The 24,840-nt window shown below is 46.2% G+C and overlaps 29 non-coding genes and 11 pseudogenes across 29 annotated transcripts; all 40 read left to right on the forward strand.

Moving 5' to 3' along the window:
• Nucleotides 1-436: 436 nt before the first annotated feature.
• LOC118560649 lies at nt 437-554 on the forward strand (annotated as a pseudogene).
• Nucleotides 555-1,022: 468 nt separating this feature from the next.
• On the forward strand, nt 1,023-1,140 carry LOC118560662. Its single transcript, XR_004929502.1, has one exon. It is a non-coding gene; the product is annotated as a 5S ribosomal RNA (ribosomal RNA).
• Nucleotides 1,141-1,609: 469 nt separating this feature from the next.
• LOC118560645 lies at nt 1,610-1,727 on the forward strand (annotated as a pseudogene).
• Nucleotides 1,728-2,195: 468 nt separating this feature from the next.
• On the forward strand, nt 2,196-2,313 carry LOC118560694. The gene has a single exon (XR_004929534.1). It is a non-coding gene; the product is annotated as a 5S ribosomal RNA (ribosomal RNA).
• Nucleotides 2,314-2,782: 469 nt separating this feature from the next.
• Nucleotides 2,783-2,900, forward strand: LOC118560664. Its single transcript, XR_004929504.1, has one exon. It is a non-coding gene; the product is annotated as a 5S ribosomal RNA (ribosomal RNA).
• Nucleotides 2,901-3,369: 469 nt separating this feature from the next.
• On the forward strand, nt 3,370-3,487 carry LOC118560648 (annotated as a pseudogene).
• A 468-nt stretch (nt 3,488-3,955) lies between these two features.
• Nucleotides 3,956-4,073, forward strand: LOC118560698. The gene has a single exon (XR_004929538.1). It is a non-coding gene; the product is annotated as a 5S ribosomal RNA (ribosomal RNA).
• Nucleotides 4,074-4,541: 468 nt separating this feature from the next.
• On the forward strand, nt 4,542-4,659 carry LOC118560695. Its single transcript, XR_004929535.1, has one exon. It is a non-coding gene; the product is annotated as a 5S ribosomal RNA (ribosomal RNA).
• A 469-nt stretch (nt 4,660-5,128) lies between these two features.
• LOC118560665 lies at nt 5,129-5,246 on the forward strand. Its single transcript, XR_004929505.1, has one exon. It is a non-coding gene; the product is annotated as a 5S ribosomal RNA (ribosomal RNA).
• Nucleotides 5,247-5,715: 469 nt separating this feature from the next.
• On the forward strand, nt 5,716-5,833 carry LOC118560666. Its single transcript, XR_004929507.1, has one exon. It is a non-coding gene; the product is annotated as a 5S ribosomal RNA (ribosomal RNA).
• Nucleotides 5,834-6,301: 468 nt separating this feature from the next.
• LOC118560667 lies at nt 6,302-6,419 on the forward strand. The gene has a single exon (XR_004929508.1). It is a non-coding gene; the product is annotated as a 5S ribosomal RNA (ribosomal RNA).
• Nucleotides 6,420-6,888: 469 nt separating this feature from the next.
• LOC118560631 lies at nt 6,889-7,006 on the forward strand (annotated as a pseudogene).
• A 665-nt stretch (nt 7,007-7,671) lies between these two features.
• Nucleotides 7,672-7,789, forward strand: LOC118560634 (annotated as a pseudogene).
• Nucleotides 7,790-8,258: 469 nt separating this feature from the next.
• Nucleotides 8,259-8,376, forward strand: LOC118560632 (annotated as a pseudogene).
• Nucleotides 8,377-8,845: 469 nt separating this feature from the next.
• Nucleotides 8,846-8,963, forward strand: LOC118560700 (annotated as a pseudogene).
• A 469-nt stretch (nt 8,964-9,432) lies between these two features.
• On the forward strand, nt 9,433-9,550 carry LOC118560633 (annotated as a pseudogene).
• Nucleotides 9,551-10,019: 469 nt separating this feature from the next.
• Nucleotides 10,020-10,137, forward strand: LOC118560668. Its single transcript, XR_004929509.1, has one exon. It is a non-coding gene; the product is annotated as a 5S ribosomal RNA (ribosomal RNA).
• Nucleotides 10,138-10,801: 664 nt separating this feature from the next.
• On the forward strand, nt 10,802-10,919 carry LOC118560630. Its single transcript, XR_004929491.1, has one exon. It is a non-coding gene; the product is annotated as a 5S ribosomal RNA (ribosomal RNA).
• Nucleotides 10,920-11,389: 470 nt separating this feature from the next.
• On the forward strand, nt 11,390-11,507 carry LOC118560669. Its single transcript, XR_004929510.1, has one exon. It is a non-coding gene; the product is annotated as a 5S ribosomal RNA (ribosomal RNA).
• A 469-nt stretch (nt 11,508-11,976) lies between these two features.
• Nucleotides 11,977-12,094, forward strand: LOC118560701 (annotated as a pseudogene).
• Nucleotides 12,095-12,562: 468 nt separating this feature from the next.
• LOC118560670 lies at nt 12,563-12,680 on the forward strand. Its single transcript, XR_004929511.1, has one exon. It is a non-coding gene; the product is annotated as a 5S ribosomal RNA (ribosomal RNA).
• A 665-nt stretch (nt 12,681-13,345) lies between these two features.
• Nucleotides 13,346-13,463, forward strand: LOC118560671. Its single transcript, XR_004929512.1, has one exon. It is a non-coding gene; the product is annotated as a 5S ribosomal RNA (ribosomal RNA).
• A 469-nt stretch (nt 13,464-13,932) lies between these two features.
• LOC118560673 lies at nt 13,933-14,050 on the forward strand. The gene has a single exon (XR_004929513.1). It is a non-coding gene; the product is annotated as a 5S ribosomal RNA (ribosomal RNA).
• Nucleotides 14,051-14,519: 469 nt separating this feature from the next.
• On the forward strand, nt 14,520-14,637 carry LOC118560702 (annotated as a pseudogene).
• A 469-nt stretch (nt 14,638-15,106) lies between these two features.
• Nucleotides 15,107-15,224, forward strand: LOC118560674. The gene has a single exon (XR_004929514.1). It is a non-coding gene; the product is annotated as a 5S ribosomal RNA (ribosomal RNA).
• Nucleotides 15,225-15,889: 665 nt separating this feature from the next.
• Nucleotides 15,890-16,007, forward strand: LOC118560676. Its single transcript, XR_004929516.1, has one exon. It is a non-coding gene; the product is annotated as a 5S ribosomal RNA (ribosomal RNA).
• A 469-nt stretch (nt 16,008-16,476) lies between these two features.
• LOC118560677 lies at nt 16,477-16,594 on the forward strand. The gene has a single exon (XR_004929517.1). It is a non-coding gene; the product is annotated as a 5S ribosomal RNA (ribosomal RNA).
• A 471-nt stretch (nt 16,595-17,065) lies between these two features.
• On the forward strand, nt 17,066-17,183 carry LOC118560678. Its single transcript, XR_004929518.1, has one exon. It is a non-coding gene; the product is annotated as a 5S ribosomal RNA (ribosomal RNA).
• A 470-nt stretch (nt 17,184-17,653) lies between these two features.
• On the forward strand, nt 17,654-17,771 carry LOC118560679. Its single transcript, XR_004929519.1, has one exon. It is a non-coding gene; the product is annotated as a 5S ribosomal RNA (ribosomal RNA).
• A 664-nt stretch (nt 17,772-18,435) lies between these two features.
• On the forward strand, nt 18,436-18,553 carry LOC118560663. Its single transcript, XR_004929503.1, has one exon. It is a non-coding gene; the product is annotated as a 5S ribosomal RNA (ribosomal RNA).
• Nucleotides 18,554-19,023: 470 nt separating this feature from the next.
• Nucleotides 19,024-19,141, forward strand: LOC118560680. Its single transcript, XR_004929520.1, has one exon. It is a non-coding gene; the product is annotated as a 5S ribosomal RNA (ribosomal RNA).
• Nucleotides 19,142-19,610: 469 nt separating this feature from the next.
• On the forward strand, nt 19,611-19,728 carry LOC118560681. Its single transcript, XR_004929521.1, has one exon. It is a non-coding gene; the product is annotated as a 5S ribosomal RNA (ribosomal RNA).
• Nucleotides 19,729-20,198: 470 nt separating this feature from the next.
• LOC118560682 lies at nt 20,199-20,316 on the forward strand. The gene has a single exon (XR_004929522.1). It is a non-coding gene; the product is annotated as a 5S ribosomal RNA (ribosomal RNA).
• A 471-nt stretch (nt 20,317-20,787) lies between these two features.
• On the forward strand, nt 20,788-20,905 carry LOC118560683. The gene has a single exon (XR_004929523.1). It is a non-coding gene; the product is annotated as a 5S ribosomal RNA (ribosomal RNA).
• A 469-nt stretch (nt 20,906-21,374) lies between these two features.
• Nucleotides 21,375-21,492, forward strand: LOC118560684. The gene has a single exon (XR_004929524.1). It is a non-coding gene; the product is annotated as a 5S ribosomal RNA (ribosomal RNA).
• A 472-nt stretch (nt 21,493-21,964) lies between these two features.
• Nucleotides 21,965-22,082, forward strand: LOC118560685. The gene has a single exon (XR_004929525.1). It is a non-coding gene; the product is annotated as a 5S ribosomal RNA (ribosomal RNA).
• A 472-nt stretch (nt 22,083-22,554) lies between these two features.
• Nucleotides 22,555-22,672, forward strand: LOC118560687. Its single transcript, XR_004929527.1, has one exon. It is a non-coding gene; the product is annotated as a 5S ribosomal RNA (ribosomal RNA).
• Nucleotides 22,673-23,143: 471 nt separating this feature from the next.
• On the forward strand, nt 23,144-23,261 carry LOC118560699. Its single transcript, XR_004929539.1, has one exon. It is a non-coding gene; the product is annotated as a 5S ribosomal RNA (ribosomal RNA).
• Nucleotides 23,262-23,732: 471 nt separating this feature from the next.
• Nucleotides 23,733-23,851, forward strand: LOC118560696. The gene has a single exon (XR_004929536.1). It is a non-coding gene; the product is annotated as a 5S ribosomal RNA (ribosomal RNA).
• Nucleotides 23,852-24,323: 472 nt separating this feature from the next.
• Nucleotides 24,324-24,441, forward strand: LOC118560637 (annotated as a pseudogene).
• Nucleotides 24,442-24,840: the final 399 nt, after the last annotated feature.

The raw sequence follows: 24,840 nt of genomic DNA on the forward strand, positions 1-24,840 counted from the left end.
ACTCTGCAGTTTTCCAAAATTTTGACAAAACAATGCTCTTGACTCTTCAGACACTCTGGCACTTGCTTTCTCTGGCTCTCTCTGCTGGACAAAAAGCTGTTGTACATCCACTTGGGTTCAAGCAACACCAACACCACGAAGCGGGGTAGGAATGGTTTTACAGGGCACTTCAATGATAAGAGATGCGTGAGTGTTTTTTAAATTATGCTACTCTTTCATAGTTTTGTGAATGTCAGACAGATGCCTGTCCCATTTACTATGAGGAACAAACTTGTTTATTTAATCAAAAGAATGTCAAATGCATATGTCCCAGGACTAGGAGCTACATGAGCCTCGGGTGGCTTTGATGAAGAGGACGAAGAAGCAACCACCATCACGGCATGTCTGGGGAAATGTTGTGTGACGTCTAAAGTGTCCGTGCCTGGTGAGGGCTGTTGCTTATGGCCACACCACTCTGGTGCGCCTTAACCCGTCTGATCTCAGAAGCTAAGCAGAGTCGGGCTTGGTTAGTACTTGGATGGGAGACCTCCTGGGAATACTAGGTGCTGTAAGCTTTTGCTTTCTAGGACGGCACTTAGAACTCTCCTACTCTGCAGTTTTCCAAAATTTTGACTAAACAATGCTCTTGACTCTTCAGACACTCTGGCACTTGCTTTCTCTGGCTCTCTCTGCTGGACAAAAGCTGTTGTACATCCAATTGGGTTCAAGCAACACCAACACCACGAAGCGGGGTAGGAATGGTTTTACAGGGCACTTCAATGATAAGAGATGCGTGAGTGTTTTTTAAATTATGCTACTCTTTCATAGTTTTGTGAATGTCAGACAGATGCCTGTCCCATTTACTATGAGGAACAAACTTGTTTATTTAATCAAAAGAATGTCAAATGCATATGTCCCAGGACTAGGAGCTACATGAGCCTCGGGTGGCTTTGATGAAGAGGACGAAGAAGCAACCACCATCACGGCATGTCTGGGGAAATGTTGTGTGACGTCTAAAATGTCCGTGCCTGGTGAGGGCTGTTGCTTACGGCCACACCACTCTGGTGCGCCTGAACCCGTCTGATCTCAGAAGCTAAGCAGAGTCGGGCTTGGTTAGTACTTGGATGGGAGACCTCCTGGGAATACTAGGTGCTGTAAGCTTTTGCTTTCTAGGACGGCACTTAGAACTCTCCTACTCTGCAGTTTTCCAAAATTTTGACAAAACAATGCTCTTGACTCTTCAGACACTCTGGCACTTGCTTTCTCTGGCTCTCTCTGCTGGACAAAAAGCTGTTGTACATCCAATTGGGTTCAAGCAACACCAACACCACGAAGCGGGGTAGGAATGGTTTTACAGGGCACTTCAAAGATAAGAGATACGTGAGTGTTTTTTAAATTATGCTACTCTTTCATAGTTTTGTGAATGTCAGACAGATGCCTGTCCCATTTACTATGAGGAACAAACTTGTTTATTTAATCAAAAGAATGTCAAATGCATATGTCCCAGGACTAGGAGCTACATGAGCCTCGGGTGGCTTTGATGAAGAGGACGAAGAAGCAACCACCATCACGGCATGTCTGGGGAAATGTTGTGTGACGTCTAAAGTGTCCGTGCCTGGTGAGGGCTGTTGCTTACGGCCACACCACTCTGGTGCGCCTTAACCCGTCTGATCTCAGAAGCTAAGCAGAGTCGGGCTTGGTTAGTACTTGGATGGGAGACCTCCTGGGAATACTAGGTGCTGTAAGCTTTTGCTTTCTAGGACGGCACTTAGAACTCTCCTACTCTGCAGTTTTCCAAAATTTTGACTAAACAATGCTCTTGACTCTTCAGACACTCTGGCACTTGCTTTCTCTGGCTCTCTCTGCTGGACAAAAGCTGTTGTACATCCAATTGGGTTCAAGCAACACCAACACCACGAAGCGGGGTAGGAATGGTTTTACAGGGCACTTCAATGATAAGAGATGCGTGAGTGTTTTTTAAATTATGCTACTCTTTCATAGTTTTGTGAATGTCAGACAGATGCCTGTCCCATTTACTATGAGGAACAAACTTGTTTATTTAATCAAAAGAATGTCAAATGCATATGTCCCAGGACTAGGAGCTACATGAGCCTCGGGTGGCTTTGATGAAGAGGACGAAGAAGCAACCACCATCACGGCATGTCTGGGGAAATGTTGTGTGACGTCTAAAATGTCCGTGCCTGGTGAGGGCTGTTGCTTACGGCCACACCACTCTGGTGCGCCTGAACCCGTCTGATCTCAGAAGCTAAGCAGAGTCGGGCTTGGTTAGTACTTGGATGGGAGACCTCCTAGGAATACTAGGTGCTGTAAGCTTTTGCTTTCTAGGACGGCACTTAGAACTCTCCTACTCTGCAGTTTTCCAAAATTTTGACAAAACAATGCTCTTGACTCTTCAGACACTCTGGCACTTGCTTTCTCTGGCTCTCTCTGCTGGACAAAAAGCTGTTGTACATCCAATTGGGTTCAAGCAACACCAACACCACGAAGCGGGGTAGGAATGGTTTTACAGGGCACTTCAATGATAAGAGATACGTGAGTGTTTTTTAAATTATGCTACTCTTTCATAGTTTTGTGAATGTCAGACAGATGCCTGTCCCATTTACTATGAGGAACAAACTTGTTTATTTAATCAAAAGAATGTCAAATGCATATGTCCCAGGACTAGGAGCTACATGAGCCTCGGGTGGCTTTGATGAAGAGGACGAAGAAGCAACCACCATCACGGCATGTCTGGGGAAATGTTGTGTGACGTCTAAAATGTCCGTGCCTGGTGAGGGCTGTTGCTTACGGCCACACCACTCTGGTGCGCCTGAACCCGTCTGATCTCAGAAGCTAAGCAGAGTCGGGCTTGGTTAGTACTTGGATGGGAGACCTCCTGGGAATACTAGGTGCTGTAAGCTTTTGCTTTCTAGGACGGCACTTAGAACTCTCCTACTCTGCAGTTTTCCAAAATTTTGACAAAACAATGCTCTTGACTCTTCAGACACTCTGGCACTTGCTTTCTCTGGCTCTCTCTGCTGGACAAAAAGCTGTTGTACATCCAATTGGGTTCAAGCAACACCAACACCACGAAGCGGGGTAGGAATGGTTTTACAGGGCACTTCAAAGATAAGAGATACGTGAGTGTTTTTTAAATTATGCTACTCTTTCATAGTTTTGTGAATGTCAGACAGATGCCTGTCCCATTTACTATGAGGAACAAACTTGTTTATTTAATCAAAAGAATGTCAAATGCATATGTCCCAGGACTAGGAGCTACATGAGCCTCGGGTGGCTTTGATGAAGAGGACGAAGAAGCAACCACCATCACGGCATGTCTGGGGAAATGTTGTGTGACGTCTAAAGTGTCCGTGCCTGGTGAGGGCTGTTGCTTACGGCCACACCACTCTGGTGCGCCTCAACCCGTCTGATCTCAGAAGCTAAGCAGAGTCGGGCTTGGTTAGTACTTGGATGGGAGACCTCCTGGGAATACTAGGTGCTGTAAGCTTTTGCTTTCTAGGACGGCACTTAGAACTCTCCTACTCTGCAGTTTTCCAAAATTTTGACTAAACAATGCTCTTGACTCTTCAGACACTCTGGCACTTGCTTTCTCTGGCTCTCTCTGCTGGACAAAAGCTGTTGTACATCCAATTGGGTTCAAGCAACACCAACACCACGAAGCGGGGTAGGAATGGTTTTACAGGGCACTTCAATGATAAGAGATGCGTGAGTGTTTTTTAAATTATGCTACTCTTTCATAGTTTTGTGAATGTCAGACAGATGCCTGTCCCATTTACTATGAGGAACAAACTTGTTTATTTAATCAAAAGAATGTCAAATGCATATGTCCCAGGACTAGGAGCTACATGAGCCTCGGGTGGCTTTGATGAAGAGGACGAAGAAGCAACCGCCATCACGGCATGTCTGGGGAAATGTTGTGTGACGTCTAAAATGTCCGTGCCTGGTGAGGGCTGTTGCTTACGGCCACACCACTCTGGTGCGCCTGAACCTGTCTGATCTCAGAAGCTAAGCAGAGTTGGGCTTGGTTAGTACTTGGATGGGAGACCTCCTGGGAATACTAGGTGCTGTAAGCTTTTGCTTTCTAGGACGGCACTTAGAACTCTCCTACTCTGCAGTTTTCCAAAATTTTGACTAAACAATGCTCTTGACTCTTCAGACACTCTGGCACTTGCTTTCTCTGGCTCTCTCTGCTGGACAAAAGCTGTTGTACATCCAATTGGGTTCAAGCAACACCAACACCACGAAGCGGGGTAGGAATGGTTTTACAGGGCACTTCAATGATAAGAGATGCGTGAGTGTTTTTTAAATTATGCTACTCTTTCATAGTTTTGTGAATGTCAGACAGATGCCTGTCCCATTTACTATGAGGAACAAACTTGTTTATTTAATCAAAAGAATGTCAAATGCATATGTCCCAGGACTAGGAGCTACATGAGCCTCGGGTGGCTTTGATGAAGAGGACGAAGAAGCAACCACCATCACGGCATGTCTGGGGAAATGTTGTGTGACGTCTAAAATGTCCGTGCCTGGTGAGGGCTGTTGCTTACGGCCACACCACTCTGGTGCGCCTGAACCCGTCTGATCTCAGAAGCTAAGCAGAGTCGGGCTTGGTTAGTACTTGGATGGGAGACCTCCTAGGAATACTAGGTGCTGTAAGCTTTTGCTTTCTAGGACGGCACTTAGAACTCTCCTACTCTGCAGTTTTCCAAAATTTTGACAAAACAATGCTCTTGACTCTTCAGACACTCTGGCACTTGCTTTCTCTGGCTCTCTCTGCTGGACAAAAAGCTGTTGTACATCCAATTGGGTTCAAGCAACACCAACACCACGAAGCGGGGTAGGAATGGTTTTACAGGGCACTTCAATGATAAGAGATGCGTGAGTGTTTTTTAAATTATGCTACTCTTTCATAGTTTTGTGAATGTCAGACAGATGCCTGTCCCATTTACTATGAGGAACAAACTTGTTTATTTAATCAAAAGAATGTCAAATGCATATGTCCCAGGACTAGGAGCTACATGAGCCTCGGGTGGCTTTGATGAAGAGGACGAAGAAGCAACCACCATCACGGCATGTCTGGGGAAATGTTGTGTGACGTCTAAAGTGTCCGTGCCTGGTGAGGGTTGCTGCTTACGGCCACACCACTCTGGTGCGCCTGAACCCGTCTGATCTCAGAAGCTAAGCAGAGTCGGGCTTGGTTAGTACTTGGATGGGAGACCTCCTGGGAATACTAGGTGCTGTAAGCTTTTGCTTTCTAGGACGGCACTTAGAACTCTCCTACTCTGCAGTTTTCCAAAATTTTGACAAAACAATGCTCTTGACTCTTCAGACACTCTGGCACTTGCTTTCTCTGGCTCTCTCTGCTGGACAAAAAGCTGTTGTACATCCAATTGGGTTCAAGCAACACCAACACCACGAAGCGGGGTAGGAATGGTTTTACAGGGCACTTCAATGATAAGAGATGCGTGAGTGTTTTTTAAATTATGCTACTCTTTCATAGTTTTGTGAATGTCAGACAGATGCCTGTCCCATTTACTATGAGGAACAAACTTGTTTATTTAATCAAAAGAATGTCAAATGCATATGTCCCAGGACTAGGAGCTACATGAGCCTCGGGTGGCTTTGATGAAGAGGACGAAGAAGCAACCACCATCACGGCATGTCTGGGGAAATGTTGTGTGACGTCTAAAGTGTCCGTGCCTGGTGAGGGCTGTTGCTTACGGCCACACCACTCTGGTGCGCCTGAACCCGTCTGATCTCAGAAGCTAAGCAGAGTCGGGCTTGGTTAGTACTTGGATGGGAGACCTCCTGGGAATACTAGGTGCTGTAAGCTTTTGCTTTCTAGGACGGCACTTAGAACTCTCCTACTCTGCAGTTTTCCAAAATTTTGACAAAACAATGCTCTTGACTCTTCAGACACTCTGGCACTTGCTTTCTCTGGCTCTCTCTGCTGGACAAAAGCTGTTGTACATCCAATTGGGTTCAAGCAACACCAACACCACGAAGCGGGGTAGGAATGGTTTTACAGGGCACTTCAATGATAAGAGATGCGTGAGTGTTTTTTAAATTATGCTACTCTTTCATAGTTTTGTGAATGTCAGACAGATGCCTGTCCCATTTACTATGAGGAACAAACTTGTTTATTTAATCAAAAGAATGTCAAATGCATATGTCCCAGGACTAGGAGCTACATGAGCCTCGGGTGGCTTTGATGAAGAGGACGAAGAAGCAACCACCATCACGGCATGTCTGGGGAAATGTTGTGTGACGTCTAAAATGTCCGTGCCTGGTGAGGGCTGTTGCTTACGGCCACACCACTCTGGTGCGCCTGAACCCGTCTGATCTCAGAAGCTAAGCAGAGTCGGGCTTGGTTAGTACTTGGATGGGAGACCTCCTGGGAATACTAGGTGCTGTAAGCTTTTGCTTTCTAGGACGGCACTTAGAACTCTCCTACTCTGCAGTTTTCCAAAATTTTGACAAAACAATGCTCTTCACTCTTCAGACACTCTGGCACTTGCTTTCTCTGGCTCTCTCTGCTGGACAAAAAGCTGTTGTACATCCAATTGGGTTCAAGCAACACCAACACCACGAAGCGGGGTAGGAATGGTTTTACAGGGCACTTCAATGATAAGAGATGCGTGAGTGTTTTTTAAATTATGCTACTCTTTCATAGTTTTGTGAATGTCAGACAGATGCCTGTCCCATTTACTATGAGGAACAAACTTGTTTATTTAATCAAAAGAATGTCAAATGCATATGTCCCAGGACTAGGAGCTACATGAGCCTCGGGTGGCTTTGATGAAGAGGACGAAGAAGCAACCACCATCACGGCATGTCTGGGGAAATGTTGTGTGACGTCTAAAGTGTCCGTGCCTGGTGAGGGCTGTTCCTTACGGCCACACCACTCTGGTGCGCCTGAACCCGTCTGATCTCAGAAGCTAAGCAGAGTCGGGCTTGGTTAGTACTTGGATGGGAGACCTCCTGGGAATACTAGGTGCTGTAAGCTTTTGCTTTCTAGGACGGCACTTAGAACTCTCCTACTCTGCAGTTTTCCAAAATTTTGACAAAACAATACTCTTGACTCTTCACACACTCTGGCACCTTCTCTTCAAATACGTCTGTGAGAGTCCTGCCGGGACATTGGACAACACCCGCACCGTGGAAGTGCACTAGCAGTAAGCGCCGAGGGTCACTCCTCTTTCTACAATTTAGGCAACTTTCATCTCTGAGTTCAGACACAGTTGATGAAATGTAGAGAAAATGCTCTTCAGGCAAGTGGCTGCCCCACTGTTGCATTCATTGTCTTTGAGGAGCAAAAGGTCAAACCGTGGTCAAATCAAAAATAAAGAATCTGGCTCCCTCTGCTGGACGAAAAACTGCACATACCTGGGGACAGCTCAGGTTTTGGCAATCAAGCGCACCTGAATTGACTAACCCTGTAATCACAATCCCTACCTCCAGATTTGGGCATAATAACCCGAAAATAAAACACAACGAGAAACAAAGTTGTTTGCTTAATTAAAAGAATGTCAAATGCATATGTCCCAGGACTAGGAGCTACATGAGCCTCGGGTGGCTCTGATGAAGAGGACGAAGAAGCAACCGCCATCACGGCATGTCTGGGGAAATGTTGTGTGACGTCTAAAATGTCCGTGCCTGGTGAGGCCTGTGGCTTACGGCCACACCACTCTGGTGCGCCTGAACCCGTCTGATATCAGAAGCTAAGCAGAGTCGGGCTTGGTTAGTACTTGGATGGGAGACCTCCTGGGAATACTAGGTGCTGTAAGCTTTTGCTTTCTAGGACGGCACTGAGAACTCTTCCACTCAGCAGTTTTCCAAAGTTTTGACAAAACAATGCTCTTGACTCTTCAGACACTCTGGCACTTGCTTTCTCTGGCTCTCTCTGCTGGACAAAAAGCTTTTGTACATCCAATTGGGTTCAAGCAACACCAACACCACGAAGCGGGGTAGAAATGGTTTTACAGGGCACTTCAATGATAAGAGATGCGTGAGTGTTTTTTAAATTATGCTACTCTTTCATAGTTTTGTGAATGTCAGACAGATGCCTGTCCCATTTACTATGAGGAACAAACTTGTTTATTTAATCAAAAGAATGTCAAATGCATATGTCCCAGGACTAGGAGCTACATGAGCCTCGGGTGGCTTTGATGAAGAGGACGAAGAAGCAACCACCATCACGGCATGTCTGGGGAAATGTTGTGTGACGTCTAAAGTGTCCGTGCCTGGTGAGGGCTGTTGCTTACGGCCACACCACTCTGGTGCGCCTGAACCTGTCTGATCTCAGAAGCTAAGCAGAGTCGGGCTTGGTTAGTACTTGGATGGGAGACCTCCTGGGAATACTAGGTGCTGTAAGCTTTTGCTTTCTAGGACGGCACTTAGAACTCTCCTACTCTGCAGTTTTCCAAAATTTTGACAAAACAATGCTCTTGACTCTTCAGACACTCTGGCACTTGCTTTCTCTGGCTCTCTCTGCTGGACAAAAAGCTGTTGTACATCCAATTGGGTTCAAGCAACACCAACACCACGAAGCGGGGTAGGAATGGTTTTACAGGGCACTTCAATGATAAGAGATACGTGAGTGTTTTTTAAGTTATGCTACTCTTTCATAGTTTTGTGAATGTCAGACAGATGCCTGTCCCATTTACTATGAGGAACAACCTTGTTTATTTAATCAAAAGAATGTCAAATGCATATGTCCCAGGACTAGGAGCTACATGAGCCTCGGGTGGCTTTGATGAAGAGGACGAAGAAGCAACCACCATCACGGCATGTCTGGGGAAATGTTGTGTGACGTCTAAAGTGTCCGTGCCTGGTGAGGGCTGTTGCTTACGGCCACACCACTCTGGTGCGCCTGAACCCGTCTGATCTCAGAAGCTAAGCCGAGTCGGGCTTGGTTAGTACTTGGATGGGAGACCTCCTGGGAATACTAGGTGCTGTAAGCTTTTGCTTTCTAGGACGGCACTGAGAACTCTTCCACTCAGCAGTTTTCCAAAGTTTTGACAAAACAATGCTCTTGACTCTTCAGACACTCTGGCACTTGCTTTCTCTGGCTCTCTCTGCTGGACAAAAAGCTGTTGTACATCCAATTGGGTTCAAGCAACACCAACACCACGAAGCGGGGTAGGAATGGTTTTACAGGGCACTTCAATGATAAGAGATGCGTGAGTGTTTTTTAAATTATGCTACTCTTTCATAGTTTTGTGAATGTCAGACAGATGCCTGTCCCATTTACTATGAGGAACAAACTTGTTTATTTAATCAAAAGAATGTCAAATGCATATGTCCCAGGACTAGGAGCTACATGAGCCTCGGGTGGCTTTGATGAAGAGGACGAAGAAGCAACCACCATCATGGCATGTCTGGGGAAATGTTGTGTGACGTCTAAAGTGTCCGTGCCTGGTGAGGGCTGTTGCTTACGGCCACACCACTCTGGTGCGCCTGAACCTGTCTGATCTCAGAAGCTAAGCAGAGTCGGGCTTGGTTAGTACTTGGATGGGAGACCTCCTGGGAATACTAGGTGCTGTAAGCTTTTGCTTTCTAGGACGGCACTTAGAACTCTCCTACTCTGCAGTTTTCCAAAATTTTGACAAAACAATGCTCTTCACTCTTCAGACACTCTGGCACTTGCTTTCTCTGGCTCTCTCTGCTGGACAAAAAGCTGTTGTACATCCAATTGGGTTCAAGCAACACCAACACCACGAAGCGGGGTAGGAATGGTTTTACAGGGCACTTCAATGATAAGAGATGCGTGAGTGTTTTTTAAATTATGCTACTCTTTCATAGTTTTGTGAATGTCAGACAGATGCCTGTCCCATTTACTATGAGGAACAAACTTGTTTATTTAATCAAAAGAATGTCAAATGCATATGTCCCAGGACTAGGAGCTACATGAGCCTCGGGTGGCTTTGATGAAGAGGACGAAGAAGCAACCACCATCACGGCATGTCTGGGGAAATGTTGTGTGACGTCTAAAATGTCCGTGCCTGGTGAGGGCTGTTGCTTACGGCCACACCACTCTGGTGCGCCTGAACCCGTCTGATCTCAGAAGCTAAGCAGAGTCGGGCTTGGTTAGTACTTGGATGGGAGACCTCCTGGGAATACTAGGTGCTGTAAGCTTTTGCTTTCTAGGACGGCACTTAGAACTCTTCCACTCAGCAGTTTTCCAAAGTTTTGACAAACTAATACTCTTGACTCTTCACACACTCTGGCACCTTCTCTTCAAATACGTCTGTGAGAGTCCTGCCGGGACATTGGACAACACCCGCACCGTGGAAGTGCACTAGCAGTAAGCGCCGAGGGTCACTCCTCTTTCTACAATTTAGGCAACTTTCATCTCTGATTTCAGACACAGTAGATGAAATGTAGAGAAAATGCTCTTCAGGCAAGTGGCTGCCCCACTGTTGCATTCATTGTCTTCGAGGAACAAAAGGTCAAACCGTGGTCAAATAAAAAATAAAGGCTCTGGCTCTCTCTGCTGGACGAAAGCTGCACATACCTGGGGACAGCTCAGGTTTTGGCAATCAAGCGCACCTGAATTGACTAACCCTGTAATCACAATCCCTACCTCCAGATTTGGGCATACTAACCCGAAAATAAAACACAACGAGAAACTAAGTTGTTTGCTTAATCAAAAGAATGTAAAATGCATATGTGCCAGGACTAGGAGCTACATGAGCCTCGGGTGGCTTTGATGAAGAGGACGAAGAAGCTACCGCCATCACGGCATGTCTGGGCAAATGTTGTGTGACGTCTAAAATGTCCGTGCCTTGCGAGGGCTGTTGCTTACGGCCACACCACTCTGGTGCGCCTGAACCCGTCTGATCTCAGAAGCTAAGCAGAGTCGGGCCTGGTTAGTACTTGGATGGGAGACCTCCTGGGAATACTAGGTGCTGTAAGCTTTTGCTTTCTAGGAGGGTACTGAGAACTCTCCTACTCTGCGGTTTTCCAAAAGTTTTGACAAAACAATGCTCTTGACTCTTCAGACACTCTGGCACTTGCTCTCTCTGGCTCTCTCTGCTGGACAAAAAGCTGTTGTACATCCAATGGGGTTCAAGCAACACCACCACCACGAAGCGGGGTAGGAATGGTTTTACAGGGCACTTCAATGATAAGAGATAAATGAGTTTTGTCAAAATTATGCTACTCTTTCATAGTTTTGTGAATGTCAGACAGATGCCTGTCCCATTTACTATGAGGAACAAACTTGTTTATTTAATCAAAAGAATGTCAAATGCATATGTCCCAGGACTAGGAGCTACATGAGCCTCGGGTGGCTTTGATGAAGAGGACGAAGAAGCAACCACCATCACGGCATGTCTGGGGAAATGTTGTGTGACGTCTAAAGTGTCCGTGCCTGGTGAGGGCTGTTGCTTACGGCCACACCACTCTGGTGCGCCTGAACCCGTCTGATCTCAGAAGCTAAGCAGAGTCGGGCTTGGTTAGTACTTGGATGGGAGACCTCCTGGGAATACTAGGTGCTGTAAGCTTTTGCTTTCTAGGACGGCACTTAGAACTCTCCTACTCTGCAGTTTTCCAAAATTTTGACAAAACAATGCTCTTGACTCTTCAGACACTCTGGCACTTGCTTTCTCTGGCTCTCTCTGCTGGACAAAAAGCTGTTGTACATCCAATTAGGTTCAAGCAACACCAACACCACGAAGCGGGGTAGGAATGGTTTTACAGGGCACTTCAATGATAAGAGATACGTGAGTGTTTTTTAAGTTATGCTACTCTTTCATAGTTTTGTGAATGTCAGACAGATGCCTGTCCCATTTACTATGAGGAACAACCTTGTTTATTTAATCAAAAGAATGTCAAATGCATATGTCCCAGGACTAGGAGCTACATGAGCCTCGGGTGGCTTTGATGAAGAGGACGAAGAAGCAACCACCATCACGGCATGTCTGGGGAAATGTTGTGTGACGTCTAAAGTGTCCGTGCCTGGTGAGGGCTGTTGCTTACGGCCACACCACTCTGGTGCGCCTGAACCCGTCTGATCTCAGAAGCTAAGCCGAGTCGGGCTTGGTTAGTACTTGGATGGGAGACCTCCTGGGAATACTAGGTGCTGTAAGCTTTTGCTTTCTAGGACGGCACTTAGAACTCTCCTACTCTGCAGTTTTCCAAAATTTTGACAAAACAATGCTCTTGACTCCTCAGACACTCTGGCACTTGCTTTCTCTGGCTCTCTCTGCTGGACAAAAAGCTGTTGTACATCCAATTGGGTTCAAGCAACACCAACACCACGAAGCGGGGTAGGAATGGTTTTACAGGGCACTTCAATGATAAGAGATACGTGAGTGTTTTTTAAATTATGCTACTCTTTCATAGTTTTGTGAATGTCAGACAGATGCCTGTCCCATTTACTATGAGGAACAAACTTGTTTATTTAATCAAAAGAATGTCAAATGCATATGTCCCAGGACTAGGAGCTACATGAGCCTCGGGTGGCTTGATGAAGAGGACGAAGAAGCAACCACCATCACGGCATGTCTGGGGAAATGTTGTGTGACGTCTAAAATGTCCGTGCCTGGTGAGGGCTGTTGCTTACGGCCACACCACTCTGGTGCGCCTGAACCCGTCTGATCTCAGAAGCTAAGCAGAGTCGGGCTTGGTTAGTACTTGGATGGGAGACCTCCTGGGAATACTAGGTGCTGTAAGCTTTTGCTTTCTAGGACGGCACTTAGAACTCTTCCACTCAGCAGTTTTCCAAAGTTTTGACAAACTAATACTCTTGACTCTTCACACACTCTGGCACCTTCTCTTCAAATACGTCTGTGAGAGTCCTGCCGGGACATTGGACAACACCCGCACCGTGGAAGTGCACTAGCAGTAAGCGCCGAGGGTCACTCCTCTTTCTACAATTTAGGCAACTTTCATCTCTGATTTCAGACACAGTAGATGAAATGTAGAGAAAATGCTCTTCAGGCAAGTGGCTGCCCCACTGTTGCATTCATTGTCTTTGAGGAGCAAAAGGTCAAACCGTGGTCAAATCAAAAATAAAGAATCTGGCTCCCTCTGCTGGACGAAAAACTGCACATACCTGGGGACAGCTCAGGTTTTGGCAATCAAGCGCACCTGAATTGACTAACCCTGTAATCACAATCCCTACCTCCAGATTTGGGCATAATAACCCGAAAATAAAACACAACGAGAAACAAAGTTGTTTGCTTAATTAAAAGAATGTCAAATGCATATGTGCCAGGACTAGGAGCTACATGAGCCTCGGGTGGCTTTGATGAAGAGGACGAAGAAGCAACCGCCATCACGGCATGTCTGGGGAAATGTTGTGTGACGTCTAAAATGTCCGTGCCTGGTGAGGGCTGTTGCTTACGGCCACACCACTCTGGTGCGCCTGAACCCGTCTGATCTCAGAAGCTAAGCAGAGTCGGGCTTGGTTAGTACTTGGATGGGAGACCTCCTGGGAATACTAGGTGCTGTAAGCTTTTGCTTTCTAGGACGGCACTTAGAACTCTCCTACTCTGCAGTTTTCCAAAATTTTGACAAAACAATGCTCTTGACTCCTCAGACACTCTGGCACTTGCTTTCTCTGGCTCTCTCTGCTGGACAAAAAGCTGTTGTACATCCAATTGGGTTCAAGCAACACCAACACCACGAAGCGGGGTAGGAATGGTTTTACAGGGCACTTCAATGATAAGAGATACGTGAGTCTTTTTTAAATTATGCTACTCTTTCATAGTTTTGTGAATGTCAGACAGATGCCTGTCCCATTTACTATGAGAAACAAACTTGTTTATTTAATCAAAAGAATGTCAAATGCATATGTCCCAGGACTAGGAGCTACATGAGCCTCGGGTGGCTTTGATGAAGAGGACGAAGAAGCAACCACCATCACGGCATGTCTGGGGAAATGTTGTGTGACGTCTAAAATGTCCGTGCCTGGTGAGGGCTGTTGCTTACGGCCACACCACTCTGGTGCGCCTGAACCCGTCTGATCTCAGAAGCTAAGCAGAGTCGGGCTTGGTTAGTACTTGGATGGGAGACCTCCTGGGAATACTAGGTGCTGTAAGCTTTTGCTTTCTTGTAGGGCACTGAGAACTCTTCCACTCAGCAGTTTTCCAAAGTTTTGACAAAACAATGCTCTTGACTCTTCAGACACTCTGGCACTTGCTTTCTCTGGCTCTCTCTGCTGGACAAAAAGCTTTTGTACATCCAATTGGGTTCAAGCAACACCAACACCACGAAGCGGGGTAGGAATGGTTTTACAGGGCACTTCAATGATAAGAGATGCGTGAGTGTTTTTTAAATTATGCTACTCTTTCATAGTTTTGTGAATGTCAGACAGATGCCTGTCCCATTTACTATGAGGAACAACCTTGTTTATTTAATCAAAAGAATGTCAAATGCATATGTCCCAGGACTAGGAGCTACATGAGCCTCGGGTGGCTTTGATGAAGAGGACGAAGAAGCAACCACCATCACGGCATGTGTGGGGAAATGTTGTGTGACGTCTAAAGTGTCCGTGCCTGGTGAGGGCTGTTGCTTACGGCCACACCACTCTGGTGCGCCTGAACCCGTCTGATCTCAGAAGCTAAGCCGAGTCGGGCTTGGTTAGTACTTGGATGGGAGACCTCCTGGGAATACTAGGTGCTGTAAGCTTTTGCTTTCTAGGACGGCACTTAGAACTCTCCTACTCTGCAGTTTTCCAAAATTTTGACAAAACAATGCTCTTGACTCTTCAGACACTCTGGCACTTGCTTTCTCTGGCTCTCTCTGCTGGACAAAAAGCTGTTGTACATCCAATTGGGTTCAAGCAACACCAACACCACGAAGCGGGGTAGGAATGGTTTTACAGGGCACTTCAATGATAAGAGATACGTGAGTGTTTTTTAAATTATGCTACTCTTTCATAGTTTTGTGAATGTCAGACAGATGCCTGTCCCATTTACTATGAGGAACAAACTTGTTTATTTAATCAAAAGAATGTCAAATGCATATGTCCCAGGACTAGGAGCTACATGAGCCTCGGGTGGCTTTGATGAAGAGGACGAAGAAGCAACCACCATCACGGCATGTCTGGGGAAATGTTGTGTGACGTCTAAAATGTCCGTGCCTGGTGAGGGCTGTTGCTTACGGCCACACCACTCTGGTGCGCCTGAACCCGTCTGATCTCAGAAGCTAAGCAGAGTCGGGCTTGGTTAGTACTTGGATGGGAGACCTCCTGGGAATACTAGGTGCTGTAAGCTTTTGCTTTCTAGGACGGCACTTAGAACTCTTCCACTCAGCAGTTTTCCAAAGTTTTGACAAACTAATACTCTTGACTCTTCACACACTCTGGCACCTTCTCTTCAAATACGTCTGTGAGAGTCCTGCCGGGACATTGGACAACACCCGCACCGTGGAAGTGCACTAGCAGTAAGCGCCGAGGGTCACTCCTCTTTCTACAATTTAGGCAACTTTCATCTCTGATTTCAGACACAGTAGATGAAATGTAGAGAAAATGCTCTTCAGGCAAGTGGCTGCCCCACTGTTGCATTCATTGTCTTTGAGGAGCAAAAGGTCAAACCGTGGTCAAATCAAAAATAAAGAATCTGGCTCCCTCTGCTGGACGAAAAACTGCACATACCTGGGGACAGCTCAGGTTTTGGCAATCAAGCGCACCTGAATTGACTAACCCTGTAATCACAATCCCTACCTCCAGATTTGGGCATAATAACCCGAAAATAAAACACAACGAGAAACAAAGTTGTTTGCTTAATTAAAAGAATGTCAAATGCATATGTGCCAGGACTAGGAGCTACATGAGCCTCGGGTGGCTTTGATGAAGAGGACGAAGAAGCAACCGCCATCACGGCATGTCTGGGGAAATGTTGTGTGACGTCTAAAATGTCCGTGCCTGGTGAGGGCTGTTGCTTACGGCCACACCACTCTGGTGCGCCTGAACCCGTCTGATCTCAGAAGCTAAGCAGAGTCGGGCTTGGTTAGTACTTGGATGGGAGACCTCCTGGGAATACTAGGTGCTGTAAGCTTTTGCTTTCTAGGACGGCACTTAGAACTCTCCTACTCTGCAGTTTTCCAAAATTTTGACAAAACAATGCTCTTGACTCCTCAGACACTCTGGCACTTGCTTTCTCTGGCTCTCTCTGCTGGACAAAAAGCTGTTGTACATCCAATTGGGTTCAAGCAACACCAACACCACGAAGCGGGGTAGGAATGGTTTTACAGGGCACTTCAATGATAAGAGATACGTGAGTGTTTTTTAAATTATGCTACTCTTTCATAGTTTTGTGAATGTCAGACAGATGCCTGTCCCATTTACTATGAGGAACAAACTTGTTTATTTAATCAAAAGAATGTCAAATGCATATGTCCCAGGACTAGGAGCTACATGAGCCTCGGGTGGCTTTGATGAAGAGGACGAAGAAGCAACCACCATCACGGCATGTCTGGGGAAATGTTGTGTGACGTCTAAAATGTCCGTGCCTGGTGAGGGCTGTTGCTTACGGCCACACCACTCTGGTGCGCCTGAACCCGTCTGATCTCAGAAGCTAAGCAGAGTCGGGCTTGGTTAGTACTTGGATGGGAGACCTCCTGGGAATACTAGGTGCTGTAAGCTTTTGCTTTCTAGGACGGCACTGAGAACTCTTCCTACTCAGCAGTTTTCCAAAAGTTTTGACAAAACAATGCTCTTGACTCTTCAGACACTCTGGCACTTGCTTTCTCTGGCTCTCTCTGCTGGACAAAAAGCTGTTGTACATCCAATTGGGTTCAAGCAACACCAACACCACGAAGCGGGGTAGGAATGGTTTTACAGGGCACTTCAATGATAAGAGATGCGTGAGTGTTTTTTAAATTATGCTACTCTTTCATAGTTTTGTGAATGTCAGACAGATGCCTGTCCCATTTACTATGAGGAACAAACTTGTTTATTTAATCAAAAGAATGTCAAATGCATATGTCCCAGGACTAGGAGCTACATGAGCCTCGGGTGGCTTTGATGAAGAGGACGAAGAAGCAACCACCATCACGGCATGTCTGGGGAAATGTTGTGTGACGTCTAAAGTGTCCGTGCCTGGTGAGGGCTGTTGCTTACGGCCACACCACTCTGGTGCGCCTGAACCCGTCTGATCTCAGAAGCTAAGCAGAGTCGGGCTTGGTTAGTACTTGGATGGGAGACCTCCTGGGAATACTAGGTGCTGTAAGCTTTTGCTTTCTAGGACGGCACTTAGAACTCTCCTACTCTGCAGTTTTCCAAAATTTTGACAAAACAATGCTCTTGACTCCTTCAGACACTCTGGCACTTGCTTTCTCTGGCTCTCTCTGCTGGACAAAAAGCTGTTGTACATCCAATTGGGTTCAAGCAACACCAACACCACGAAGCGGGGTAGGAATGGTTTTACAGGGCACTTCAATGATAAGAGATACGTGAGTGTTTTTTAAATTATGCTACTCTTTCATAGTTTTGTGAATGTCAGACAGATGCCTGTCCCATTTACTATGAGGAACAAACTTGTTTATTTAATCAAAAGAATGTCAAATGCATATGTCCCAGGACTAGGAGCTACATGAGCCTCGGGTGGCTTTGATGAAGAGGACGAAGAAGCAACCACCATCACGGCATGTCTGGGGAAATGTTGTGTGACGTCTAAAATGTCCGTGCCTGGTGAGGGCTGTTGCTTACGGCCACACCACTCTGGTGCGCCTGAACCCGTCTGATCTCAGAAGCTAAGCAGAGTCGGGCTTGGTTAGTACTTGGATGGGAGACCTCCTGGGAATACTAGGTGCTGTAAGCTTTTGCTTTCTAGGACGGCACTTAGAACTCTTCCACTCAGCAGTTTTCCAAAGTTTTGACAAAATAATGCTCCTGACTCTTCAGACACTTTGGCACCTTCTCTTCAAATAAGTCTGTGAGAGTCCTGCCGGTACATTGGACAACACCCGCACCGTGGAAGTGCACTAGCAGTAAGCGCCGAGGGTCACTCCTCTTTCTACAATTTGGGAAACTTTCATTTCTGTGTTCAGACACAGTTGATGAAATGTAGAGAAAATGCTCTTCAGGCAAGTGGCTGCCACACTGTCGCATTCATTGACTTCGAGGAACAAAAGGTCAAACCGTGGTCAAATAAAAAATAAAGGCTCTGGCTCTCTCTGCTGGACGAAAGCTGCACATACCTGGGGACAGCTCAGGTTTTGGCAATCAAGCGCACCTGAATTGACTAACCCTGTAATCACAATCCCTACCTCCAGATTTGGGCATACTAACCCGAAAATAAAACACAACGAGAAACTAAGTTGTTTGCTTAATCAAAAGAATGTAAAATGCATATGTGCCAGGACTAGGAGCTACATGAGCCTCGGGTGGCTCTGATGAAGAGGACGAAGAAGCAACCGCCATCACGGCATGTCTGGGGAAATGTTGTGTGACGTCTAAAATGTCCGTGCCTGGTGAGGGCTGTTGCTTACGGCCACACCACTCTGGTGCGCCTGAACCCGTCTGATCTCAGAAGCTAAGCAGAGTCGGGCCTGGTTAGTACTTGGATGGGAGACCTCCTGGGAATACTAGGTGCTGTAAGCTTTTGCTTTCTAGGACGGCACTTAGAACTCTCCTACTCTGCGGTTTTCCAAAAGTTTTGACAAAACAATGCTCTTGACTCTTCAGACACTCTGGCACTTGCTTTCTCTGGCTCTCTCTGCTGGACAAAAAGCTGTTGTACATCCAATTGGGTTCAAGCAACACCAACACCACGAAGCGGGGTAGGAATGGTTTTACAGGGCACTTCAATGATAAGAGATACGTGAGTTTTGTCAAAATTATGCTACTCTTTCATAGTTTTGTGAATGTCAGACAGATGCCTGTCCCATTTACTATGAGGAACAACCTTGTTTATTTAATCAAAAGAATGTCAAATGCATATGTCCCAGGACTAGGAGCTACATGAGCCTCGGGTGGCTTTGATGAAGAGGAAGAAGAAGCAACCACCATCACGGCATGTCTGGGGAAATGTTGTGTGACGTCTAAAGTGTCCGTGCCTGGTGAGGGCTGTTGCTTACGGCCACACCACTCTGGTGCGCCTGAACCCGTCTGATCTCAGAAGCTAAGCAGAGTCGGGCTTGGTTAGTACTTGGATGGGAGACCTCCTGGGAATACTAGGTGCTGTAAGCTTTTGCTTTCTAGGACGGCACTTAGAACTCTCCTACTCTGCAGTTTTCCAAAATTTTGACAAAACAATGCTCTTGACTCTTCAGACACTCTGGCACTTGCTTTCTCTGGCTCTCTCTGCTGGACAAAAAGCTGTTGTACATCCAATTGGGTTCAAGCAACACCAACACCACGAAGCGGGGTAGGAATGGTTTTACAGGGCACTTCAATGATAAGAGATACGTGAGTGTTTTTTAAATTATGCTACTCTTTCATAGTTTTGTGAATGTCAGACAGATGCCTGTCCCATTTACTATGAGGAACAAACTTGTTTATTTAATCAAAAGAATGTCAAATGCATATGTCCCAGGACTAGGAGCTACATGAGCCTCGGGTGGCTTTGATGAAGAGGACGAAGAAGCAACCACCATCACGGCATGTCTGGGGAAATGTTGTGTGACGTCTAAAATGTCCGTGCCTGGTGAGGGCTGTTGCTTACGGCCACACCACTCTGGTGCGCCTGAACCCGTCTGATCTCAGAAGCTAAGCAGAGTCGGGCTTGGTTAGTACTTGGATGGGAGACCTCCTGGGAATACTAGGTGCTGTAAGCTTTTGCTTTCTAGGACGGCACTTAGAACTCTCCTACTCTGCAGTTTTCCAAAATTTTGACAAAACAATGCTCTTGACTCTTCAGACACTCTGGCACTTGCTTTCTCTGGCTCTCTCTGCTGGACAAAAAGCTGTTGTACATCCAATTGGGTTCAAGCAACACCAACACCACGAAGCGGGGTAGGAATGGTTTTTACAGGGCACTTCAATGATAAGAGATACGTGAGTCTTTTTTCAAATTATGCTACTCTTTCATAGTTTTGTGAATGTCAGACAGATGCCTGTCCCATTTACTATGAGAAACAAACTTGTTTATTTAATCAAAAGAATGTCAAATGCATATGTCCAGGACTAGGAGCTACATGAGCCTCGGGTGGCTTTGATGAAGAGGACGAAGAAGCAACCACCATCACGGCATGTCTGGGGAAATGTTGTGTGACGTCTAAAATGTCCGTGCCTGGTGAGGGCTGTTGCTTACGGCCACACCACTCTGGTGCGCCTGAACCCGTCTGATCTCAGAAGCTAAGCAGAGTCGGGCTTGGTTAGTACTTGGATGGGAGACCTCCTGGGAATACTAGGTGCTGTAAGCTTTTGCTTTCTAGGACGGCACTTAGAACTCTCCTACTCTGCAGTTTTCCAAAATTTTGACAAAACAATGCTCTTGACTCTTCAGACACTCTGGCACTTGCTTTCTCTGGCTCTCTCTGCTGGACAAAAAGCTGTTGTACATCCAATTGGGTTCAAGCAACACCAACACCACGAAGCGGGGTAGGAATGGTTTTACAGGGCACTTCAATGATAAGAGATACGTGAGTCTTTTTTAAATTATGCTACTCTTTCATAGTTTTGTGAATGTCAGACAGATAGCCTGTCCCATTTACTATGAGAAACAAACTTGTTTATTTAATCAAAAGAATGTCAAATGCATAATGTCCCAGGACTAGGAGCTACATGAGCCTCGGGTGGCTTTGATGAAGAGGACGAAGAAGCAACCACCATCACGGCATGTCTGGGGAAATGTTGTGTGACGTCTAAAATGTCCGTGCCTGGTGAGGGCTGTTGCTTACGGCCACACCACTCTGGTGCGCCTGAACCCGTCTGATCTCAGAAGCTAAGCAGAGTCGGGCTTGGTTAGTACTTGGATGGGAGACCTCCTGGGAATACTAGGTGCTGTAAGCTTTTGCTTTCTAGGACGGCACTTAGAACTCTCCTACTCTGCAGTTTTCCAAAATTTTGACAAAACAATGCTCTTGACTCTTCAGACACTCTGGCACTTGCTTTCTCTGGCTCTCTCTGCTGGACAAAAAGCTGTTGTACATCCAATTGGGTTCAAGCAACACCAACACCACGAAGCGGGGTAGGAATGGTTTTACAGGGCACTTCAATGATAAGAGATACGTGAGTCTTTTTTAAATTATGCTACTCTTTCATAGTTTTGTGAATGTCAGACAGATGCCTGTCCCATTTACTATGAGAAACAAACTTGTTTATTTAATCAAAAGAATGTCAAATGCATATGTCCCAGGACTAGGAGCTACATGAGCCTCGGGTGGCTTTGATGAAGAGGACGAAGAAGCAACCACCATCACGGCATGTCTGGGGAAATGTTGTGTGACGTCTAAAATGTCCGTGCCTGGTGAGGGCTGTTGCTTACGGCCACACCACTCTGGTGCGCCTGAACCCGTCTGATCTCAGAAGCTAAGCAGAGTCGGGCTTGGTTAGTACTTGGATGGGAGACCTCCTGGGAATACTAGGTGCTGTAAGCTTTTGCTTTCTAGGACGGCACTTAGAACTCTCCTACTCTGCAGTTTTCCAAAATTTTGACAAAACAATGCTCTTGACTCTTCAGACACTCTGGCACTTGCTTTCTCTGGCTCTCTCTGCTGGACAAAAAGCTGTTGTACATCCAATTGGGTTCAAGCAACACCAACACCACGAAGCGGGGTAGGAATGTTTTTACAGGGCACTTCAATGATAAGAGATACGTGAGTCTTTTTTTCAAATTATGCTACTCTTTCATAGTTTTGTGAATGTCAGACAGATGCCTGTCCCATTTACTATGAGAAACAAACTTGTTTATTTAATCAAAAGAATGTCAAATGCATAATGTCCCAGGACTAGGAGCTACATGAGCCTCGGGTGGCTTTGATGAAGAGGACGAAGAAGCAACCACCATCACGGCATGTCTGGGGAAATGTTGTGTGACGTCTAAAATGTCCGTGCCTGGTGAGGGCTGTTGCTTACGGCCACACCACTCTGGTGCGCCTGAACCCGTCTGATCTCAGAAGCTAAGCAGAGTCGGGCTTGGTTAGTACTTGGATGGGAGACCTCCTGGGAATACTAGGTGCTGTAAGCTTTTGCTTTCTAGGACGGCACTTAGAACTCTCCTACTCTGCAGTTTTCCAAAATTTTGACAAAACAATGCTCTTGACTCTTCAGACACTCTGGCACTTGCTTTCTCTGGCTCTCTCTGCTGGACAAAAAGCTGTTGTACATCCAATTGGGTTCAAGCAACACCAACACCACGAAGCGGGGTAGGAATGTTTTTACAGGGCACTTCAATGATAAGAGATACGTGAGTCTTTTTTTCAAATTATGCTACTCTTTCATAGTTTTGTGAATGTCAGACAGATGCCTGTCCCATTTACTATGAGAAACAAACTTGTTTATTTAATCAAAAGAATGTCAAATGCATAATGTCCCAGGACTAGGAGCTACATGAGCCTCGGGTGGCTTTGATGAAGAGGACGAAGAAGCAACCACCATCACGGCATGTCTGGGGAAATGTTGTGTGACGTCTAAAATGTCCGTGCCTGGTGAGGGCTGTTGCTTACGGCCACACCACTCTGGTGCGCCTGAACCCGTCTGATCTCAGAAGCTAAGCAGAGTCGGGCTTGGTTAGTACTTGGATGGGAGACCTCCTGGGAATACTAGGTGCTGTAAGCTTTTGCTTTCTAGGACGGCACTTAGAACTCTCCTACTCTGCAGTTTTCCAAAATTTTGACAAAACAATGCTCTTGACTCTTCAGACACTCTGGCACTTGCTTTCTCTGGCTCTCTCTGCTGGACAAAAAGCTGTTGTACATCCAATTGGGTTCAAGCAACACCAACACCACGAAGCGGGGTAGGAATGGTTTTACAGGGCACTTCAATGATAAGAGATACGTGAGTCTTTTTTCAAATTATGCTACTCTTTCATAGTTTTGTGAATGTCAGACAGATGCCTGTCCCATTTACTATGAGAAACAAACTTGTTTATTTAATCAAAAGAATGTCAAATGCATAATGTCCCAGGACTAGGAGCTACATGAGCCTCGGGTGGCTTTGATGAAGAGGACGAAGAAGCAACCACCATCACGGCATGTCTGGGGAAATGTTGTGTGACGTCTAAAATGTCCGTGCCTGGTGAGGGCTGTTGCTTACGGCCACACCACTCTGGTGCGCCTGAACCTGTCTGATCTCAGAAGCTAAGCAGAGTTGGGCTTGGTTAGTACTTGGATGGGAGACCTCCTGGGAATACTAGGTGCTGTAAGCTTTTGCTTTCTAGGACGGCACTTAGAACTCTCCTACTCTGCAGTTTTCCAAAATTTTGACAAAACAATGCTCTTGACTCTTCAGACACTCTGGCACTGGCTTTCTCTGGCTCTCTCTGCTGGACAAAAAGCTGTTGTACATCCAATTGGGTTCAAGCAACACCAACACCACGCAGCGGGGTAGGAATGGTTTTACAGGGCACTTCAATGATAAGAGATACGTGCGTCTTTTTTAAATTACTGCTACTCTTTCATAGTTTTGTGAATGTCAGACAGATACCTGTCCCATTTACTATGAGAAACAAACTTGTTTATTTAATCAAAAGAATGTCAAATGCATAATGTCCCAGGACTAGGAGCTACATGAGCCTCGGGTGGCTTTGATGAAGAGGACGAAGAAGCAACCACCATCACGGCATGTCTGGGGAAATGTTGTGTGACGTCTAAAATGTCCGTGCCTGGTGAGGGCTGTTGCTTACGGCCACACCACTCTGGTGCGCCTGAACCCGTCTGATCTCAGAAGCTAAGGCAGAGTCGGGCTTGGTTAGTACTTGGATGGGAGACCTCCTGGGAATACTAGGTGCTGTAAGCTTTTGCTTTCTAGGACGGCACTTAGAACTCTCCTACTCTGCAGTTTTCCAAAATTTTGACAAAACAATGCTCTTGACTCTTCAGACACTCTGGCACTTGCTTTCTCTGGCTCTCTCTGCTGGACAAAAAGCTGTTGTACATCCAATTGGGTTCAAGCAACACCAACACCACGAAGCGGGGTAGGAATGGTTTTACAGGGGCCACTTCAATGATAAGAGATAAATGAGTTTTGTCAAAATTATGCTACTCTTTCATAGTTTTGTGAATGTCAGACAGATGCCTGTCCCATTTACTATGAGAAACAAAGTTGTTTATTTAATTAAAAGAATGTCAAATGCATATGTGCCAGGACTAGGAGCTACATGAGCCTCGGGTGGCTCTGATGAAGAGGACGAAGAAGCTACCGCCATCACGGCATGTCTGGGCAAATGTTGTGTGACGTCTAAAATGTCCGTGCCTGGTGAAGGGCTGTTGCTTACGGCCACACCACTCTGGTGCGCCTGAACCCGTCTGATCTCAGAAGCTAGGCAGAGTCGGGCTTGGTTAGTACTTGGATGGGAGACCTCCTGGGAATACTAGGTGCTGTAAGCTTTTGCTTTCTAGGACGGCACTTAGAACTCTCCTACTCTGCAGTTTTCCAAAATTTTGACAAAACAATGCTCTTGACTCTTCAGACACTCTGGCACTTGCTTTCTCTGGCTCTCTCTGCTGGACAAAAAGCTGTTGTACATCCAATTGGGTTCAAGCAACACCAACACCACGCAGCGGGGTAGGAATGGTTTTACACGGGCACTTCAATGATAAGAGATACGTGAGTCTTTTTTAAATTATGCTACTCTTTCATAGTTTTGTGAATGTCAGACAGATACCTGTCCCATGAGGAACAAACTTGTTTATTTAATCAAAAGAATGTCAAATGCATATGTCCCAGGACTAGGAGCTACATGAGCCTCGGGTGGCTTTGATGAAGAGGACGAAGAAGCAACCACC

Source organism: Fundulus heteroclitus, unplaced genomic scaffold (genome assembly GCF_011125445.2).
Source record: "Fundulus heteroclitus isolate FHET01 unplaced genomic scaffold, MU-UCD_Fhet_4.1 scaffold_46, whole genome shotgun sequence".
Lineage (NCBI taxonomy): Eukaryota > Metazoa > Chordata > Actinopteri > Cyprinodontiformes > Fundulidae > Fundulus > Fundulus heteroclitus.